Genomic DNA, 22220 nt, shown 5'->3' on the forward strand with positions numbered 1-22220 from the left:
ACTGGGTGTTAGAGGTACTGGTGTGTACAGCAGTCTGGACCACCGCTTCTGAAGGGCTCGCTGTATGGTGGTACAACATGAAATGTGTGGTTTTCATGAGCAATAAGAAGGGCCGAAATGATGTTTATGTTGATCTCTGTTCCAATTTTCTCTACAGGTTCCGGAACTTTCGGAGCCGAGGTGATGCAAAACTTTTTTGATGTCTGTATAGTACCTAGACAAATGTATTCCCTAAATTTCACAGTTCTTCATTAATTATTTTTTGCTGCTGTGATTTTTTCCGTCAATGTATGTTTGGTGAGTATTGTGTGGTGTACCAACTCTACCATAACATAGTCTTTCATTTAAATCTGCTTTTTTCTGCAGTTTGACACTTCTGTGTCATTTACAGTACTAGTGGGGGATGTGTGGGGAAGGGCGCCACGCACTATTCAGTCCTGTCTTGAACACCTCTTGTATGGATGGATAGGATCAGGCGCCCAAAATCTAACGCGGTATACTGTCCGTTTCGTTGAGGAGGGGCGGAGAGAAGCCGTAGTGTTGGTACCAGAGAGGCGAACTCCCCTCGCATGAGGAGCAGATCAGTCTGTAAACCTTGGGTAACTGTTACCGCACCAGGTAACGATGTATGACGCCCATGCAAATGCCCCTCAGTCGGAGAGGGTCACATAATGGCGGAAGATCTGAGATGAAGAGGATCAAACTTTTTAAACTTGTGGCCACAAGGCCATAGCAGTCCCACTGGGGAAGACAGATCGTTTCAGTGTATAAAGAGATAACCCCGACATTTTCCGTCCCCTACCGAACACCAGGAGGAAAGCAAATTCAGTAGAAATGGAAAGGAATACTAGCCTCCGTAAATAATTGCATAATTTGTACCCGAACTGATGATGAATTCTTCTTTAGCACAAAACTCTTGTTTTCTGTTGAACTTGGTGAGACAAAATTAGAGAAGTAAGCTTAGTTAATAAAATGAGAAGATAGTCAATATTTATTGAAAAGGCGACCATTGTTTAGTCACACGTATTCGTCTCCACTGAGAAGCTTGGTGACGTTTCCATCATCACGACCCCTCAACATGGTGCAGGATGTAAGTGTAGAGAGATGAAGAACTGAACGGAAACCTGTAAGAGAGAGGACTTTATGTCATAGGCCGAAAGATAGGTGGTAATGCTGTTATCTCGGCCGTCAAAGGAGATACATTACCTGGAGAGTTGAACGCAATGGTTTACTGCTGCGACGTATAGCTAGCGTATCTCTTCTACATGTGTGACCTCATCTGTGGAGACTGCGGATCGCAGCTGAACTAGAACATTCAGAACAACTAACGGCCAGTATGTATCAACTGTGGACAGCAACAGTCCCCTCGGTCTTGGAATGGCCCCATTTACAAAAAAGGAAAGAACAACACCTGATGACAAAACTTCTGTCCGCAATCAGTATTTTGAAGCAGAGAAAAAAAAAAGAACATTTACGTGCAGTTAAAATGACAGGAAAGTTTGCAAAAAAATGGTTCAAATGGCTCTGAGCACTATGGGACTTAACGTCTGAGGTCATCAGTCCCCTAGAACTTAGAACTACTTAAACCTAACTAACCTAAGGACATCACACACCCCATGCCCGAGGCAGACTGTAGCGCCTGGAACCGCTGCAAATTTTGCAAACACGATTAAGTCTTTGACTGTAGGCAGTTTGCGAACCTCCTCATCTCCCCGAATGTTGGACACTGATGACACTCTGAATGTATCAGTTCGTCATGGGGACCCGATCCCCTTCTTCTTTTTTCCCACTGCGACTCCACCAGGGACCTCAGTTCCCTACCCCCCAGCCACAAAAGAGTCCTACTCAACAACAACAACAAGCACTGCCAAAAATATTAAAGCCTCTGACACACGAATAAAAGTATTAACTGCAGAAAGTAACTGCAGTTCACATCTGCCTCAGACCCCGTAGACAAATCACTCGCCGAAAAACAAATAAAAGTAATCGAAGCCCCTTGAGATATCAGTGTGAAACACACACTCACAAAATTATTCCAGGTCCAATGAAATGTTAAGTCCTTACCCTGACTTGGCTGGTTGGTCGCACAGCCGACCACTCACGAAAATCACAAACAAAAGACCATCGTCAAAAGGCCGCCTGCTTAGCTGGGTGGTAACGCGCTCGTCACTCATGCAAGCGGGCCCGGGTTCGATTCCCGGCTAGGTTGGAGATTTTCTCCGCTTGGGGACTGGCATGTTGTGCTGTCCTCATCATCAACTCATTCTCATCAGTGGCGCCAAGTCGCCCAATGTGGGGTCGAATGAAATAAGACTTGCACCTGACGGCGGAACTTTGGCACGGGGCCTGCGGGCCAGCGATGTCATACATTCATTTCCATTTACCGCCAGAAGACCTCGTGGACCGTACCACCATCAAGCACTTTATAACGGGACACACTACAGCATAGAGACATAATGTATTAGATTACAAAGAGTATTGCGTCAGTCAGTTTGCAACGTACCATTACGATATCAACACAGTATTAAAATAAATGTTTACGAAGCTCATGTAACATGCTTACATCCAGTTTTTCATTGACACAAAAATAACATAAACTTATAAGTACATATGAAATAATAAATTGCGTTACTCACAGACTGGGAATACGGAGGATACCGTGCCTCTTGAATCACCAAACAGGGAGCAGACGTATCGATGAATGTTGTATGTCTCGAATTTAAAGCGTTTAAGGTCTCCTAAGTTCGAATGCGGGGACATAAAATTCACACGTGTCTCAGACGAAAACTTCCAATAACTTCAAAGAAATTATCCGGAGTGGAACGTCCGTGGGTTACCAAGTGTACATCTACATCTACAGCTACACAGATATTCCGCAAGGCACCGTACGGTGCGTGGCGGAAGGTATCCTACACCAATACTGGTCATTTCATTTCCTGTTATACTCGAAAATAAAATGAGGGAGAAACGACTGTCAATAAGCCTCTCTCTGAGCAATAATTTTTCGTATCTTATCTTCGTGGTCGTTGGCGCAGTGTGTGTTGGCGGCAATAGAACCGTTCGGCTGTCAGCTTCGAACTCCGGCTCTCTAAATTTTCTCAGTAGTTTTTCTCGAAAAGAAGGTCACCTTCCCTCTAGGGATTCCCATTTGAGCTGCCAAAACATCTCCGTAACACTTACGTGTTGTTCGAACCTACCGGTAACAAATCTAGCAGCCCGCCTCTCAGTTGCTGCGATGTCTTCCCTCAGTCCGACTTGGGACAGGTACAAACACTTGAGTAGTATTCAAGAATTGGTCGCACCAGCGTCCTATACGTGATCTCCTTTACAAGTGAACCACTCATTCTTAAAATTCTCCCAATAAACCGAGGGCCGATTGTTCGCCATCCCTACCACAATATTCATATGCTCGTTCCATTTCGTATCACTTTGCAACCTTACGCCCAGATTTCTAAACGGCTTGACTGTATCAAGTAGGACACTAGTAATACTGTATCTGAACGTTACAGATTTGTTATTCCTACTCATCCTCTTTAACTTACATTTTCCTACACTGAGGGCTAGTTGCCTTTCATCGCACCAACTAGAAATTCTGTATCTTCCTACAGTCACTCAGCTTCGACACCTTACCGTTCACCACAGCTTCATCTGCAAACAACTGCAGACTGCTACACACTCTGTCCGCCTAATCGTTTAATTATATGGAGATTAATAGAGGTCCTATCACACTTCCCTCGGGTACTACTGACGATACCCTTGTCTTTAATGCTTTAATGAACACCCGCCCTCGAGGAAGACGAGTTAAGACATCTTCGAACCACTCACATATCTACAAACTTATACCATGTGCTTGTGTCTTCATTAACAGCCTGCAATGTGGTACCGTGTGAAACTCCATCGGGAAATCTATAAAAAGTGCATCTGTCTGTTGACGTTCATCCAGAGATCGTAGTATCGAGTGTTCGTACTCATGAAAATTTTTGTTAGTTTGACACATGTGGACTAGGGAAACTTTTGGTGGTTTACTGGAACTACTTGATATTTATCATCGCACGATGCTCTGGTCAACAGATTCAAGAAGCATCGGTTTTATCGTTGTGATTATTCAATCACTAACCGTAAGTAAATAAATATTATTTATTGAAAATGCAAACCAAAGTGAGTGGAGAAAATTATTTCAAAGTTTAACTCCGCATATTTCAATCCTGCATTCATTTTTGTATTACAGCTATTTAACAGTAGCACGAATTTTAGCAGGGTAAAGCGACAGATACCTTGGTTGGTCCCTAGAGGACAAATGCAACCAGAAAATATAAATCCGACGACGCATCTGAGAAATCCACTCCGACGTAGGTGCTGAAAATAAAATTTAACAGTACCTTCGAAGCTTCTCACTACAAATCAAATCGTCAGCCAATATTTGGGAATTTGTTTATATTCATGCACACCTGGATTTCTCACATCAAGTACACTATCCAGTCATTATCCACAGTCTATTGGGGTACCAGCCTTAATGCTTTATTGACCATATATCGGGCATTAATTAGGACCAGGATACAGTACTGTTGTACTACACTCCTGGAAATTGAAATAAGAACACCGTGAATTCATTGTCCCAGGAAGGGGAAACTTTATTGACACATTCCTGGGGTCAGATACATCACATGTTCACACTGACAGAACCACAGGCACATACACACAGGCAACAGAGCATGCACAATGTCGGCACTAGTACAGTGTATATCCACCTTTCGCAGCAATGCAGACTGCTGTTCTCCCATGGAGACGATCGTACAGATGCTGGATGTAGTCCTGTGGAACGGCTTGCCATGCCATTTCCACCTGGCGCCTCAGTTGGACCAGCGTTCGTGCTGGACGTGCAGACCGCGTGAGACGACGCTTCATCCAGTCCCAAACATGCACAATGGGGGACAGATCCGGAGATCTTGCTGCCCAGGGTAGTTGACTTACACCTTCTAGAGCACGTTGGGTAGCACGGGATACATGCGGACGTACATTGTCCTGTTGGAACAGCAAGTTCCCTTTCCGGTCTAGGAATGGTAGAACGATGGGTTCGATGACGGTTTGGATGTACCGTGCACTATTCAGTGTCCCCTCGACGATCACCAGAAGTGTACGGCCAGTGTAGGAGATCGCTCCCCACACCATGATGCTGGGTGTTGGCCCTGTGTGCCTCGGTCGTATGCAGTCCTGATTGTGGCGCTCACCTGCACGGCGCCAAACACGCATACGACCATCATTGGCACCAAGGCAGAAGCGACTCTCATCGCCGAAGACGGCACGTCTTCATTCGTCCCTCCATTCACGCCTGTCGCGACACCACTGGAGGCGGGCTGCACGATGTTGGGGCGTGAGCGGAAGACGGCCTAACGGTGTGCGGGACCGTAGCCCAGCTTCATGGAGACGGTTGCGAATGGTCCTCGCCGATACCCCAGGAGCAACAGTGTCCCTAATTTGCTGGGAAGTGGCGGTGCGGTCCCCTACGGCACTGCGTAGGATCCTACGGTCTTGGCGTGCATCCGTGCGTCGCTGCGGTCCGGTCCCAGGTCGACGGGCACGTGCACCTTCCGCCGACCACTGGTGACAACATCGATGTACTGTGGAGACCTCACGCCCCACGTGTTGAGCAATTCGGCGGTACGTCCACCCGGCCTCCCGCATGCCCACTATACGCCCTCGCTCAAAGTCCGTCAACTGCACTTACGGTTCACGTCCACGCTGTCGCGGCATGCTACCAGTGTTAAAGACTGCGATGGAGCTCCGTATGGCACGGCAAACTGGCTGACACTGACGGCGGCGGTGCACAAATGCTGCGCAGCTAGCGCCATTCGACGGCCAACACCGCGGTTCCTGGTGTGTCCGCTGTGCCGTGCGTGTGATCATTGCTTGTACAGCCCTCTCGCAGTGTCCGGAGCAAGTATGGTGGGTCTGACACACCGGTGTCAATATGTTCTTTTTTCCATTTCCAGGAGTGTATATATAGAAATGCAAGTGTAAGGTATGCCTATAAACTGGATACATTACATTATGTCTGTATCGGAAATTGTCTTGGTCCTGTGAGTTCAACTCCCACAAAGGCGCTGTTAGTAGAAACAACTGGAAGTGCCTCTTCGTTTCAGGCGGAAATTCTCTCTCTCTCTGTAGTGGTTAATCCAAGGATTGGTTTGCACCAGCTACAATGGCAGCTTGTCTCCATTCTGTGCGTCTCTCAGCTTTTCTCTTCATTTCCTTATAGGTGTAACATCCCACATCTTTGGCGATTTGATCCATGCACCTCAGTCGTGGTCTTCCTCTTGGTCTTTTTCCCTCGACATATCCCTCTATGATTGTGTTCAGGAGTCTCTTATGTCTTAATATATGGCCAGTAAATTGCACTCTTCTTTTAGCAATGAAACTCCAGAAGCTTCTGTTCTCACGTGCTCTTTCCAGAACCACTTCGTTTGTGACCTTGTCGTTACATTTTATTTTGAACATAGCATCTAATTAATAAAGCAAAAACAAAAGTAATGGCTTTCGACAAAAAAGATCAAGTGAAAGTCCAAGTTGATGTAGGCAATGAACTGCTCGAACAAGTTGATAAATTTACTTATCTGGGCAGTAATGCTACCAGGAATGGAAGGAGCAAGCGGAAGGATAGCGCTGGTGGCACAGATCAGTCATTAAGAAATGTGAAATGCTGCAAACTTTCCTGACACTTTTTCAGGATTTTTCAGACGTTGGAAAACCGATCCAAAGCTATTATAATATAAAAGAAATATAACGCTCTTAGCGCCTCTGCACTCTATCCTACCAGGGTTGTGCTGAAACGCTGGCAGTAACGCCAGCTTGATAGACAGCAATTATCTCCGAGAAGAATGGAGTGAAGTTTTCCATACATAAACTGATGGCTCAAGTATCATGTCATAATGTAGCGCCGGCTGTATTTCGTTGTGTCTGAGAAAGGGTCACTACGAATAGCGTAAGCGTGTAGCAGCAGTTACTTGTGGCGTGACGGAACCAGTGACAATCATGTAAGAGTCAAAACGACGAAAAAACTTAAAATATTTCTTATTAATAAGCATCATCACTGCTACAAGGAGAAGCAACTGTGGGAAAAAAACAGCAGTAAACTTGTTGTCGATCTAGCCTGTGATGTAAAAGAATTTACTTGATTAAATAAGTATTTTAATTTCCTTTGAATAAAAGTTCGCAAATGATTTTTTACAATGATCTAAATCTATCTGCATCTACACCCATAATCCGCAAGCCCCCTGACGGTGTGTGGCGGAGGGTACTTTGAGTACCTCTACCGGTTCTCCCTTCTATTACAGTATCGTATTGTTCGTGGAAAGGTAGATTGTCGGTATGCCTCTGTGTGGGCTCTAATATCTCTGATTTTATGCTCATGGTCTCTTCGCGAGATATACGTAGGAGGGAGCAATATACTGCTTGACTCCTCGGTGAAGGTTCAACATAAGGCCGTACCGAGCTACTGAGCGTCTCTCTTGCAAAGTCTTCCACTGGAGTTAATCTATCATCTCCGTAACGCTTTCGCGATTACTAAATGATCCTGTAACGAAGCGCGCTGCTCTCCGTTGGATCTTCTCTATCTCTTCTATCAATCCTATCTGGTACAGCTCCCACATCGGTGAGCAGTATTCAAGCAGTGGGTGAACAATTGTCCTGTAACCTACTTCATTTGTTTTCGGATTGCATTTCCTTAGGATTCTTCCAATGAATCTCAGTCTGGCATCTGCTTTACCGACGGTCAACTCTATATGGTCATTCAATTTTAAGTCACTCCTAATGCGTACTCCCAGATAATTTATGGAATTAACTGCTTCCAGTTGCTGACCTGCTATATTATAGCTAAATCATAAAGAACCTTTCTTTCTATGTATTCGAAACACGTTACACTTGTCTACACTGATACTCAATTGCCATTCCCTGCACCATGCGTCAGTTCGTTGCAAATCCTCCTGCATTTCAGTACAATTTTTCCATTGTTAAAACCTCTCAATATACCACAGCATCATCCGCGAAAAGCCTCAGTGAACTAACGATGTTATCCACAAGGTCATTTATGTATATTGTGAAAAGGAAAGGTCCTACGACACTCCCCTGCGGCACACTCTTACCTCCGAAAACTTCTCTCCATTGAGAATGACATGCTGCGTTCTGTTATCTAGGAACTCTTCAGCCCAATCACACGATTCGTCTGATAGTCCATATGCTCTTACTTTGTTCATTAAACGACTGTGGGGAACTGTATCGAACGCCTTGCGGAAGTCAAGAAACACGGCATCTACCTGTGAATCCGCCCTTTCAGTCTCGTGGACGAATAGCGCCAGCTGGGTTTCACACGATCGTCTTTTTCGAAATCCATGCTGATTCCTACATAGTAGATTTCTAGTCTCCAGAAAAGTCATTATACTCGAACGTAATACGTGTTCCAAAATTCTACAACTGATCGGCGTTCAGAGATACAGGTCTACAGTTATGCACATCTGTTAGACGTCCCTTCTTGAAAACGGGGATGACCTGTGCCCTTTACCAATCCTTTGGAACGCTACGCTCTTCTAGAGACCTACGGTACACTGTGTAAAATCGAACTGGTATCCCATCAGGTCTAGCGGCCTTTCCCCTTTTGAGCGATTTTAATTGTTTCTCTATCCCTCTGTCGTCTATTTCGGTATCTACCATTTTGTCAACTGTGCGACAATCTAGAGCGGGAACTACAGTGCAGTCTTCCTCTGTGAAACAGCTTTGGAAAAAGACATTTAGTATTTCGGCCTTTAGTCTGTCATCCTCTGTTTCAGTACCATTTTGGTCATAGAGTGTCTGGACATTTTATTTTGATCCACTTACCGCTTTGACATAAGACCAAAATTTCTTAGGATTTTCTGCCAAGTCAGTACATAGAACTTTACTTTCAAATTCATTGAACGCCTCTCGCATAGCCCTCCTCACACTACATTTCGTTTCGCGTAATTTTTGTTTGTCTGCAAGGCTTTGGCTATTTTTATGTTTTCTGTGAAGTTCTCTTTGCTTCTGCAGCAGTTATCTAACTCGGTTCTTGTACCACGGTGGCTCTTTGTGATCTTACATACTCATCTAATACATATTGTACAATGGTTTTGAACTTTGTCCACTGATCCTCAACACTATCTGTACTAGAGACAAAACTTTTGTGTTGAGCCATCAAGTACTCTGAAATGTGCTTTTTGTCACTTTTGCTAAACAGAAAAATCTTCCTACCTTTTTTAATATTTCTATTTACTCCTGAAATCATCGATGCAGTAACCGCTTTACGATCGCTGATTCCCTGTTCTGCGTTAACTGTTTCAAATAGTTCGGGCCTGTTTATCACCAGAAGGTCTAATATATTATCGCCACGAGTAGTTTCTCTGTTTAACTGCTCAAGGTAGTTCTTAGATAATGCACTTACAAACATTTCACTGGATTCTTTGTCCCGGCAACCCGTTATAAACGTTTGAGTCTCCCAGTCTATATCCGGCAAATTAAAATCTCCACCCACAACTATAACATGGCCCGGAAATCTCCTTATGGTGCACATGTCCACTGCAGTGGAAAACCGTTAATATCGCTTCTTTGGCGTTGCCATGAGGTTGCAAATGCGCTCCGCCGGCAGGAGTGCCCGAGCGGTTCTAGGCGCTACAGTGTGGAACCGCGCGGCCGCAACTGTCGCAGGTTCGAATCCTGCCTCGTCATGGGTGTGTGTGATGTCCATAGGTTAGGTAGGTTTAAGTAGTTCTAAGTTCTAGGGAACTGATGACCTCAGAAGTTAAGTCCTATTGTGCTCAGATTCATTTGAACCATATTTTTCAAATGCGCTTAGTCCACTCCAGTGGACACTCCCTGCTCGTGCTGTTTCTTGCGTGGATTTGCAGCCTCGGAACTTACTTAAAACAACAAAGAAACGGCCATTAACAGCTGTCCACTCAGTGGGTCTGTGCACCACAGGGCGAAAGAGCACAGCGTTTGGCCAAGAAAGGTGTTATATCTGGAGTTTGTCTTCATATGGAGCTACCATTTACCACCTCTTACATCAGGTAAAAATGTAACGTAGGTCTCAGTAGGGAAAATCAAAGATAAAAGAAAGAAACTACACTCCTGGAAATGGAAAAAAGAACACATTGACACCGGTGTGTCAGACCCACCATACTTGCTCCGGACACTGCGAGAGGGCTGTACAAGCAATGACCACACGCACGGCACAGCGGACACACCAGGAACCGCGGTGTTGGCCGTCGAATGGCGCTAGCTGCGCAGCATTTGTGCACCGCCGCCGTCAGTGTCAGCCAGTTTGCCGTGGCATACGGAGCTCCATCGCAGTCTTTAACACTGGTAGCATGCCGCGACAGCGTGGACGTGAACCGTATGTGCAGTTGACGGACTTTGAGCGAGGGCGTATAGTGGGCATGCGGGAGGCCGGGTGGACGTACCGCCGAATTGCTCAACACGTGGGGCGTGAGGTCTCCACAGTACATCGATGTTGTCGCCAGTGGTCGGCGGAAGGTGCACGTGCCCGTCGACCTGGGACCGGACCGCAGCGACGCACGGATGCACGCCAAGACCGTAGGATCCTACGCAGTGCCGTAGGGGACCGCACCGCCACTTCCCAGCAAATTAGGGACACTGTTGCTCCTGGGGTATCGGCGAGGACCATTCGCAACCGTCTCCATGCAGCTGGGCTACGGTCCCGCACACCGTTACGCCGTCTTCCGCTCACGCCCCAACATCGTGCAGCCCGCCTCCAGTGGTGTCGCGACAGGCGTGAATGGAGGGACGAATGGAGACGTGTCGTCTTCAGCGATGAGAGTCGCTTCTGCCATGGTGCCAATGATGGCCGTATGCGTGTTTGGCGCCGTACAGGTGAGCGCCACAATCAGGACTGCATACGACCGAGGCACACAGGGCCAACACCCGGCATCATGGTGTGGGGAGCGATCTCCTACACTGGCCGTACACCTCTGGTGATCGTCGAGGGGACACTGAATAGTGCACGGTACATCCAAACCGTCATCGAACCCATCGTTCTACCATTCCTAGACCGGCGAGCGAACTTGCTGTTCCAACAGGACAATGCACGTCCGCATGTATCCCGTGCCACCCAACGTGCTCTAGAAGGTGTAAGTCAACTACCCTGGGCAGCAAGATCTCCGGATATGTCCCCCATTGAGCATGTTTGGGACTGGATGAAGCGTCGTCTCACGCGGTCTGCACGTCCAGCACGAACGATGGTCCAACTGAGGCGCCAGGTGGAAATGGCATGGCAAGCCGTTCCACAGGACTACATCCAGCATCTGTACGATCGTCTCCATGGGAGAATAGCAGCCTGCATTGCTGCGAAAGGTGGATATACACTGTACTAGTGCCGACATTGTGCATGCTCTGTTGCCTGTGTCTATGTGCCTGTGGTTCTGTCAGTGTGAACATGTGATGTATCTGACCCCATGAATGTGTCAATAAAGTTTCCCCTTCCTGGGACAATGAATTCACGGTGTTCTTATTTCAATTTCCAGGAGTGTATTGTGGAAGAGTTCAACCTCACATACCTCTGTTATCTTGGTTACATAACACGTTAGTACACGGCACAGTTGCCCCTACTGTCATTCAGATGTGATACGCGACAGCTGCCGTACTAATTTGTAGCGCTTATAACTAAGAAATTTGGACATTTGTCATTGCAATAATTATGCCGTTCGAGATAGTATTTGTTTTTCAATTTTCGCGTCTTCCAAGCTCCAGCAACATAGACAACAATTTCTTCAGAGATATTGGGAAAGCTTAGGGTATATGCATTACTGGTCTTGTTAATAAAGAATGAGAAACGAATTTTTACATGTATGATAATAATTATTCTAGTCAGTAATCTTAAACTCTGATCACAGGGCTACAGAGAAGTTGCAATCACGACTTTTAGTGGTTAATTATAAAATTTTTTTTATCTAAAAGAGTAGTGACTTTAAAACCTCTCAATAAACATTTTCTATGTAGTTATATTTGGACATTAACGCACTCTTCCTTTTTTTGCTAATAATGAGGAAATATTCTTTTGTGACTTTAAAGCAATATGTTGATAGCTATGATAAAAAATTTATGTAAAAAAAAATTTCGATGTGAAAGGGGAGTACTTACGCTAATGGTCGAATAAAAAGCCATGCGTGGAGTCACAGTACTCCATTTCATTGTTTACGTTGCTCACATTTCACGTTATAAAATATGTTGTTCTGATGCCACCACAATTTCAGAACGCTATGAACCATGGACCTTGCCGTTGGTGGGGAGGCTTGCATGCCTCAGCGATACAGATGGCCGTACCGTAGGTGCAACCACAACGGAGGGGTATCTGTTGAGAGGCCAGACAAACGTGTGGTTCCTGAAGAGGGGCAGCAGCCTTTTCAGTAGTTGCAGGGGCAACAGTCTGGATGATTGACTGATCTGGCCTTGCAACATTAACCAAAACGGCCTTGCTGTGCTGGTACTGCGAACGGCTGAAAGCAAGGGGAAACTACAGCCGTAATTTTTCCCGAGGACATGCAGCTTTACTGTATGATTAAATGATGATGGCATCCTCTTGGGTAAAATATTCCGGAGGTAAAATAGTCCCCCATTCGGATCTCCGGGCGGGGACTACTCAGGAGGATGTCGTTATCAGGAGAAAGAAAACTGGCGTTCTACGGATCGGAGCGTGGAATGTCAGATCCCTTAATCGGGCAGGTAGGTTAGAAAATTTAAAAAGGGAAATGGATAGGTTAAAGTTAGATATAGTGGGAATTAGTGAAGTTCGGTGGCAGGAGGAACAAGACTTCTGGTCAGGTGACTACAGGGTTATAAACACAAAATCAAATAGGGGTAATGCAGGAGTAGGTTTAATAATGAATAGGAAAATAGGAATGCGGGTAAGCTACTACAAACAGCATAGTGAACGCATTACTGTGGCCAAGATAGATACGAAGCCCACACCTACTACAGTAGTACAAGTTTATATGCCAACTAGCTCTGCAGATGACGAAGAAATTGAAGAAATGTACGATGAAATAAAAGAAATTATTCAGATAGTGAAGGGAGACGAAAATTTAATAGTAATGGGTGACTGGAATTCGAGTGTAGGAAAAGGGAGAGAAGGAAACATAGTAGGTGAATATGGATTGGGGCTAAGAAATGAAAGAGGAAGCCGCCTAGTAGAATTTTGCACAGAGCACAACTTAATCATAGCTAACACTTGGTTTAAGAATCATGAAAGAAGGTTGTATACGTGGAAGAACCCTGGAGATACTAAAAGGTATCAGATAGATTATATAATGGTAAGACAGAGATTTAGGAACCAGGTTTTAAGTTGTAAGACATTTCCAGGGGCAGATGTGGACTCTGACCACAATCTATTGGTTATGACCTGTAGATTAAAACTGAAGAAACTGCAAAAATGTGGGAAATTAAGGAGATGGGACCTGGATAAACTGAAAGAACCAGAGGTTGTACAGAGTTTCAAAGAGAGCATAAGGGAACAATTGACAGGAATAGGGGAAAGAAATACAGTAGAAGAAGAATGGGTAGCTCTGAGGGATGTAGTAGTGAAGGCAGCAGAGGATAAAGTAGGTACAAAGACGAGGGCTGCTAGAAATCCTTGGCTAACAGAAGAAATATTGAATTTAATTGATGAAAGGAGAAAATATAAAAATGCAGTAAATGAAGCAGGCAAAAAGGAATACAAACGTCTCAAAAATGAGATCGACAGGAAGTGCAAAATGGCTAAACAGGGATGGCTAGAGGACAAATGTAAGGATGTAGAAGCTTATCTCACTAGGGGTAAGATAGATACTGCCTACAGGAAAATTAAAGAGACCTTTGGAGAGAAGAGAACCACGTGTATGAATATCAAGAGCTCAGATGGCAGCCCAGTTCTAAGCAAAGAAGGGAAGGCAGAAAGGTGGAAGGAGTATATAGAAGGTTTATACAAGGGCGATGTACTTGAGGACAATATTATGGAAATAGAAGAGGATGTAGATGAAGACGAAATGGGAGATACGATACTGCGTGAAGAGTTTGACAGAGCACTGAAAGACCTGAGTCGAAACAAGGCCCCCGGAGTAGACAACATTCCATTAGAACTACTGACGGCCTTGGGAGAGCCAGTCATGACAAAACTCTACCAGCTGGTGAGAAAGATGTATGAGACAGGCGAAATACCCTCAGACTTCAAGAAGAATATAATAATTCCAATCCCAAAGAAAGCAGGTGCTGACAGATGTGAAAATTACCGAACTATCAGTTTAATAAGCCACGGCTGCAAAATACTAACGCGAATTCTTTACAGACGAATGGAAAAACTGGTAGATGCAGACCTCGGGGAGGATCAGTTTGGATTCCGTCGAAATGTTGGAACACGTGAGGCAATACTGACCTTACGACTTATCTTAGAAGAAAGATTAAGGAAAGGCAAACCTACGTTTCTAGCATTTGTAGACTTAGAGAAAGCTTTTGACAATGTTGACTGGAATACTCTCTTTCAAATTCTAAAGGTGGCAGGGGTAAAATACAGGGAGCGAAAGGCTATTTACAATTTGTACAGAAACCAGATGGCAGTAATAAGAGTCGAGGGGCATGAAAGGGAAGCAGTGGTTGGGAAAGGAGTGAGACAGGGTTGTAGCCTCTCCCCGATGTTATTCAATCTGTATATTGAGCAAGCAGTAAAGGAAACAAAAGAAAAATTTGGAGTAGGTATTAAAATTCATGGAGACGAAGTAAAAACTTTGAGGTTCGCCGATGACATTGTAATTCTGTCAGAGACAGCAAAGGACTTGGAAGAGCAGTTGAACGGAATGGACAGTGTCTTGAAAGGAGGATATAAGATGAACATTAACAAAAGCAAAACGAGGATAATGGAATGTAGTCAAATTAAATCGGGTGATGGTGAGGGAATTAGATTAGGAAATGAGACACTTAAAGTAGTAAAGGAGTTTTGCTATTTAGGAAGTAAAATAACTGATGATGGTCGAAGTAGAGAGGATATAAAATGTAGACTGGCAATGGGAAGGAAAGCGTTTCTGAAGAAGAGAAATTTGTTGACATCGAATATAGATTTATGTATCAGGAAGTCGTTTCTGAAAGTATTTGTTTGGAGTGTAGCCATGTATGGAAGTGAAACATGGACGATAACTAGTTTGGACAAGAAGAGAATAGAAGCTTTCGAAATGTGGTGCTACAGAAGAATACTGAAGATAAGGTGGATAGATCATGTAACTAATGAGGAGGTACTGAATAGGATTGGGGAGAAGAGAAGTTTGTGGCACAACTTGACTAGAAGAAGGGATCGGTTGGTAGGACATGTTTTGAGGCATCAAGGGATCACAAATTTAGCATTGGAGGGCAGCGTGGAGGGTAAAAATCGTAGAGGGAGACCGAGAGATGAGTACACTAAGCAGATTCAGAAGGATGTAGGTTGCAATAGGTACTGGGAGATGAAGCAGCTTGCACAGGATAGAGTAGCATGGAGAGCTGCATCAAACCAGTCTCAGGACTGAAGACAACAACAACAACAACATGTACGTAATGTCTGATGTAGGGGACAGAAGTACGTCTGACAACAGCAGCTGCTCAGTAAGAGGACTAAGTGCGGAGAGAAACACAACCAAGAAGAGATGAACAGTCAACATCAGCAGGAAGAAAGCTGTTACACTGAGCACTAACCCTTCACGAGAAAAGTAAAATGGCCTACATCCCAAAAATGTTTGTTTCCGGATATATGTTTGTGGGATTATTTTCTAGTTTTGGTCAGTACTATCTCCCATAAGATCATAAGAAATTTCTTCTATACACCCTCAGTAGGAGGCTAGTAGTGCCCTATGCGTCGTTCTGTGTGAGTACTGTATATGCAATTTGCTCTTCTGCTCATGGGCTATGATTCTGAGTAGGCCAGGTGCGTTGACTCTAAGGCGACAATGATTTGTCAGCTCTCTACCGTGTATCTGCCATTTCCGATTCTTTATAACTTAATTTAAAACCGTTGATGTAAGAATAAAGGTTTCTGAGTTGATATAATTCAAGAGTCATTAACGGAACTGCAATGTTTACTGGCAGAAACTGCGTATAACGCTGATACCATATGCAACTTATTATGTGAGGGGTATGGGTGACATACACTGCGACACCGACAAATTAGTCTATAGCTCATAACTTCTCAAATTATCTCCATCATTCTTCAAGAGATCATAGCCTTTTCCGGTGAATGAAAACTCCCTTTCAGTTCAAATCTTTCTCAGTTTTTGAGTAATTCGAGACACTTCATCCGAAACTGATGAGGATGCAGAATACTTGAGGAACTTGCTACCGTTCGCGTCGGGGCCTTTTCCTTTATAATGCTTTCTGAATATTGCGTGACTAGACGAGTTACTAGCGTAGTGAAGCGTCCGAATCATCAGCTACGTACTTATAAAAAATTTATGATAGTTACGGGAACGCCAATTTCTTGGGAATTCTTAGATGATCGCAAACAAAACTCTTTGTAACTGGATTAATAATACTGATATTTCAGAAAGACTTTTATTCCTTCCGACATACCATAATGTCAGACTGGGACAACCAACTGTGTATTGACGCTTCTGTTTTCATTGGCATGGATTTCAGTTTTTCGGACGTACAGTAGCCTTACATGTGCAAGAGACGTACCAGAATGTCGTCTGTGAACATAAAAGAATACTGTGAATACAGAATCAAGGGTTGATACTATCATATGTTGGCCTCAACCGCTTGCTAACAAAGCCAGTTGACTGAAAATTATTTTTAACTATCGTAAATAAAAAGATGAAACAAACATATAGCAAGCGCGGAAGGAGGTGCTGTACACAATAAACATAACTTGGTTTTTCAATGTATCTTCATAATTGCTGAAAATTCTTGGTAGATAAAAAGTAAGTGTCTAGGTGGAATTCTAACTCTCATTTCGGCCTTTCTTAGACGACTCTCATACAAACTGAGTCACACGAACAAGACTAAACCAGCTAATACGTTTCTTTTATGGTTCCATTTCAGAGCGGTTCTCACTGGCCCAGCGTTCCTGTTAAAGATACGAGGGAACCGCTTGAAAGTGTTACTGGCATGTATCCTGTGAAACTTTGACAAAATATACCTTTTTTGTGAAGTTTATTAGTGATGCAAAGAGCCAAACTACTGCGTCTTCCATCTTCGCTCCTTGAGTTTTGAGTAATTCGGCTTACTATTTCGTAATTTACTTCTAGTTTCGACTTGGCGACCGTTTCCTATTGGTCCATTAGTCAGGTGCATTAGTAAATTTGTAACAGGCTATTCACTATTAACATACATGACAAAAACTCATTAAAGCGACGAGTCCATTACACATTGTACATGATAACACTGTATGCATGTTTCTTCTACCAAATGACAATGTACTTCTTTGGACTTCCGCGAGAATATCAAGTCGATTTCTGCAGACGTATCTGGAGCGCCCGGTGCTACACCTTAATGCGGCCCGTATGAAATGGAAGTACAGTGTCTCATACATAACACAGGATGTGGTGGTTAATAAATGATTTAGCAGCCGTCTGACCCAGCGTAGAGCAGCTGTGCTGCGTTCCACGTTCAAGCATGCATGTACTACTGTTACTTACAGTGGTCGCAGTCATGGTTTACTAATGTTTGTGCCCTGTGGGTTCAACCTGTCATGTTGAGATGTATCTTCCACCTCCAAATGAGAGGATGAAACCGATTCCAAGATTTGTAGAAAAGACGCTTTACGGGATCTTCAACATACTAAGTTCGTGTTTACAGATTCTTCCGTCACTTCTTGGTAGAACAACTTCATAATTCAGAATGAAAAGGACTACACTTCTTACTTTCTACCGTATTACTTATCTTGTTAACCAGTTTTCGGTTTACCAGACCATCATCAGACTTTAAATGTTCAAGTCTGATGGTATGTTGTAAGCCATAAACAGGTTAACAGAAGTTACACAACTTTGGCTTCTCACTTATAATTAATTTGAATTTATCGGCATGGTCCCCATGTTATATTGCATACAGATACTCGATAAATATGTTGCTTTGCGTAATGACTGCTAGATGTAGTTCTGATGACAGTTTTCGATTAGCAATCTTTAGATCTCAAAATGACAGTAAAGAAAGGGAGGAAGGTTTCGGTCATTACAGACGGAGCACAAGCTCGGACTGTCTGAGGAAGGGGAAGGATATCGATCGTGCTCTTACGAAGGAAGCATCCCGACATTTGCTTGGAGTGATTTAGGGAAATCACGGAAAAGCTGAATCTGGATGGCCGGACACGGAGTTGAAGCGTCGTACTCCCGAATGACTACTCAGCAGTCTGTAACTTAACTGCGTAACTAAATGGATGCAGGTATTGATCAAGTCATAGATATCTCATTATTATTTGTTTATCTCAGTACCCGTTCAGAAGTATACCGAAGAGGCCATTTTACAATGCTTCGTCAACAAAGCGTGTTTCAATAATATTCAACCGATTTCACGACGTCGTACATAAATGAAGACAGAAACTCGTATTGGGTTTTCACTTACGCATTGAAATTAAAAATTTGGTATGTGAGGCACTTTTAAGTTTTTGGATCATGTGATTTGCGGTAGAGTTCTGCTTAATGCCGTTTCTTCGGTCATCCAGTACCAATGTTCAAGTAGAGATGGTGATAACACAGTAGCGAAAGGCGTTTTGTGTCCTCAGTTTTATTCCCGGCGGGGTCAGGGATTTTCTCTGCCTCGTGATGACTGGGTGTTGTGTGATGTCCTTAGGTTAGTTAGGTTTAAGTAGTTCTACGTTCTAGGGGACTGATGACCATAGATGTTAAGTCCCATAGTGCTCAGAGCCATTTGAACTATTTTTTCCTCACTTTGAACAGATGTAACACATTTACAGCTGTCGCGTGATTTTCGTCGAGAGTGCGGCAATGTTTCTCCAACTGTACGGGTCGTACTGATCTCACATTCCACCACTGTCCTACAAGATCGCCTGATAACACGGTATGTGATCACTTATGGTTACATCAATTTGCCTCCCCTTACAACTTCGGTGGACTGTCACGCCGCATTGCTGTGATCCATACAAGCTCTCAAACTTCTGGGACGAGCTTGGCAATAATCAATATGTTTTCGTGTGTTCGGTTGAACACGCTTGTATCATTTGTGAAAGGCAAATAAAAATTTGATCTTAAACATAACTGTAACAATTGCCAAATGTAGGTACCTACATGTAATAGATATACGGCTGCAAGATCGGATGATTCTTCCGAAAATAAACATTTTATAGCCCTATGCGTTGTTAAAATTTACCTCTAACTTGTTTTTTCATTAATGCAGAATATATAGTCTTATGACATCAGAAGAATGTTTTCGAAACACCCTGCACGTTTTACGTTATCTTAAAAATATCTAAAAACTAAAGATTCGTCACTACATTCATTTATTGTGAGAATAATCAACACATTGCTTACTCTACTTGAAGAAGCTGAGTTGGAATTCCTATCTGGTTATTTTGATTTACGCTGTATGCAGTTTCCGTAAGTCACTTCCGACAAATAACAGAATTGTGTCGTCAAGCGGAGGGTCAGTTATCTAATCCACTCTTTGTTATTTTTTTACAAAGAACCATATTCGCTGTTGACTGCTAAAATAGTTTATTTTCAATATTCATATGTCAGTCTTGGGGTCATTAGCAAGTGACACGGCGTGCATTATCAGACTGCGCCGTAACTAATACAAGTAGTTGTTTTATATATGAACTTCATTTGTATTATTTATTATTGCAGGGGACGACTGCGAAGACCTGGAAGTTCCACAGAGCAAGAGCAAATAAGATTTACGTGCTGTATAACCTTTACACAATTTGTGGATCTGAGGTGACTGTATAAATAAAGTGAGTTGCAAAAGACATCTTAGCGAAATGCGGTTTACAGCAAACGATTAAACGCTGAGAGACAAGAAATTTTGTCGTTTGCTATTAACAGTTTTATTAGCCGGGATATTAACGCCAGTATGCTGTTTCCATAAACGCATAGTGCATTTTTTAACACGGTACATAAATTCTTAAAAATAAGAGAACAGTGATGTAATGCTTTTTAATGTTGGCGCTAAAATAATTCTCAAACATTTCCGAGAAATGTGTTGAAACTGATAATCAAATAGGGCAGAATCCGCTCCTGTGGTGTAAACAACGCCAAGCAGTAGACAACGGCCCCCAGGTTGATGCTGTGTTCCTTTGTCTTTCAGACAAATGGCAGTAAGGCGCTCTTAAAGAAACAAAATCGACAGATGTAAAGGTAATAGCCGGACGGAGTGGCCGGGCGGTTCTAGCAGATGCAACGAACGACAGTGAAAAAAAATAACTGTTCTAGGCGCGTCAGTCTAGTACCGCGCGATCGCTACGGTCGCACGTTCGAATCCTGCCTCGGGCATGGGTGTGTGTGATGTCCTTAGGTTAGTTAGGTTTAAGTAGTTCTAAGTTCTAGGGGCTGATGACCTCAGATGTTAAGTCTCATAGTGCTCAGAGCCATTTGAACCATTTGATCTTAACGAAACTATATCAAATGGAAGTAGGTTTCTTACGACATGTAGTTTTACAGTTTTGCATTTCAGCGTCCACCCGGTTTTTGGCTATTTACTTGTCAGCTCTGATATAGATAAGCTGTCTATCCTTGCTGCACAAGAAAACAAAAGCGTAATGTTTGCGGAGAAAATAAACACCCGTATTCGATCCCACGTTAGCGAAGAGATTGTAAACCTCATTTGACCTGGATACTTTATAAAGGATTTGGAGAGGCTCCGTGGAAGACCTTTTGTCGGACAACTGTGTTTACAGGTACCACTCGAAATCTACTTGTAAGGACAAAAGTCAACGAACCAAACAGTTTACTCACAATGTTTTGTTGACTATTCACCGCCGAAAACATGAATATTCATCTTCAGGAACCATAATGTAATACTTGATTTTAGCATGTACTCGAACTATTTCCTATCGGTTACAATACACGTCTGCAGTCGCCATTCGAGTGGTGGATGAAGAGACCAGATGATGTCAGTCGATGGTATAGCACTAGGCGTTGGAGCTGGTTATCGTGTGGCGTGGTTGGTTAGGGTTTCATGGCTGACTCTATCGTTGTGTGCTCCCCTCAGAAAGCAGTAGAGGGAAGGCAAACCAGGAAACTGACAGACCACTTTAATGCCGCCTTCCGTCCCAAGAAGCAGTCAGAATTTTCCAATTTGAGAAATTCATTACTACATGGCAAGAGAGAGGAAGGACAGCCATCATGTTGGAAGCACGTAGACTGTCGCTTGTCCAGTCGTAACTCCGGGCAGGAAGTCTGATGGAAAGTCGGCCCACCTGTTTCTACGAGGTTTTGGTCATGCTGAAATTCGCGTCAGTTGTGAGCGAGACGTTAGGTGTGGCGGTCGTGCGAGTACACGTGTCTGCTGATTCGCGTGGCTATGTCGTCCGAGGCAGGTCTGATTACACTTAGGGGCCAGCTTTCCTACATCAAAATCGAGAATCCCTGCTTGGAAAGCACCCAACGGAAGTTTACAACCCTTGGAGAGAGGTGTGTGAGAATAATGTAATGAATTGGAGCACAATATCACGGTGGTCTGTTCGTTCCCGTAAAGATCGGGCAGGCACAGAAGACAACCAGAGAATTAGAAAACCATCAACTGCAGCAAACTAAACCTCTCATGTTATTGTTAATGACATTTTGAGAGAGGATCGACGAAAAACATCTGAGGAAATTGCCTATGAGACCAGAATATCTATCACTTCTGTTTACAGAATCATAACTGAAAAGTTAAAGATGAGAAGCCTGCTGTCAGATGGGTTTCGCATGATCTTATTCAAGAGCAGAAAACAGGCCGTAAAAGACTCGCAGAAGAATTGCTTCAACATTATCAAACAGAAAGAGAGCAGTTTCTGAAAAAGACTGTTGCTCTTGATGAAATATGCATACGAGATGTCGAACCATAACTGAAGTCTCAGTCGTCCAATGGAAAAGTTCAGATATGAAAATCACCTATTTTTCATGCATTCATAAAGGGCTAACGCCTTAAGTAATACAGTATACATTTTTAAGACTAATGCGTTCTTGTCTTTCGACGGTACTCTGTGAGAACGTAATTGTGCCTTTAATGTTCATGATACATGTGAACGATATGGGGGATAGCGTCAGAAG

This window comes from Schistocerca gregaria, chromosome X (genome assembly GCF_023897955.1).
Source record: "Schistocerca gregaria isolate iqSchGreg1 chromosome X, iqSchGreg1.2, whole genome shotgun sequence".
NCBI classification, from domain to species: Eukaryota; Metazoa; Arthropoda; class Insecta; order Orthoptera; family Acrididae; genus Schistocerca; species Schistocerca gregaria.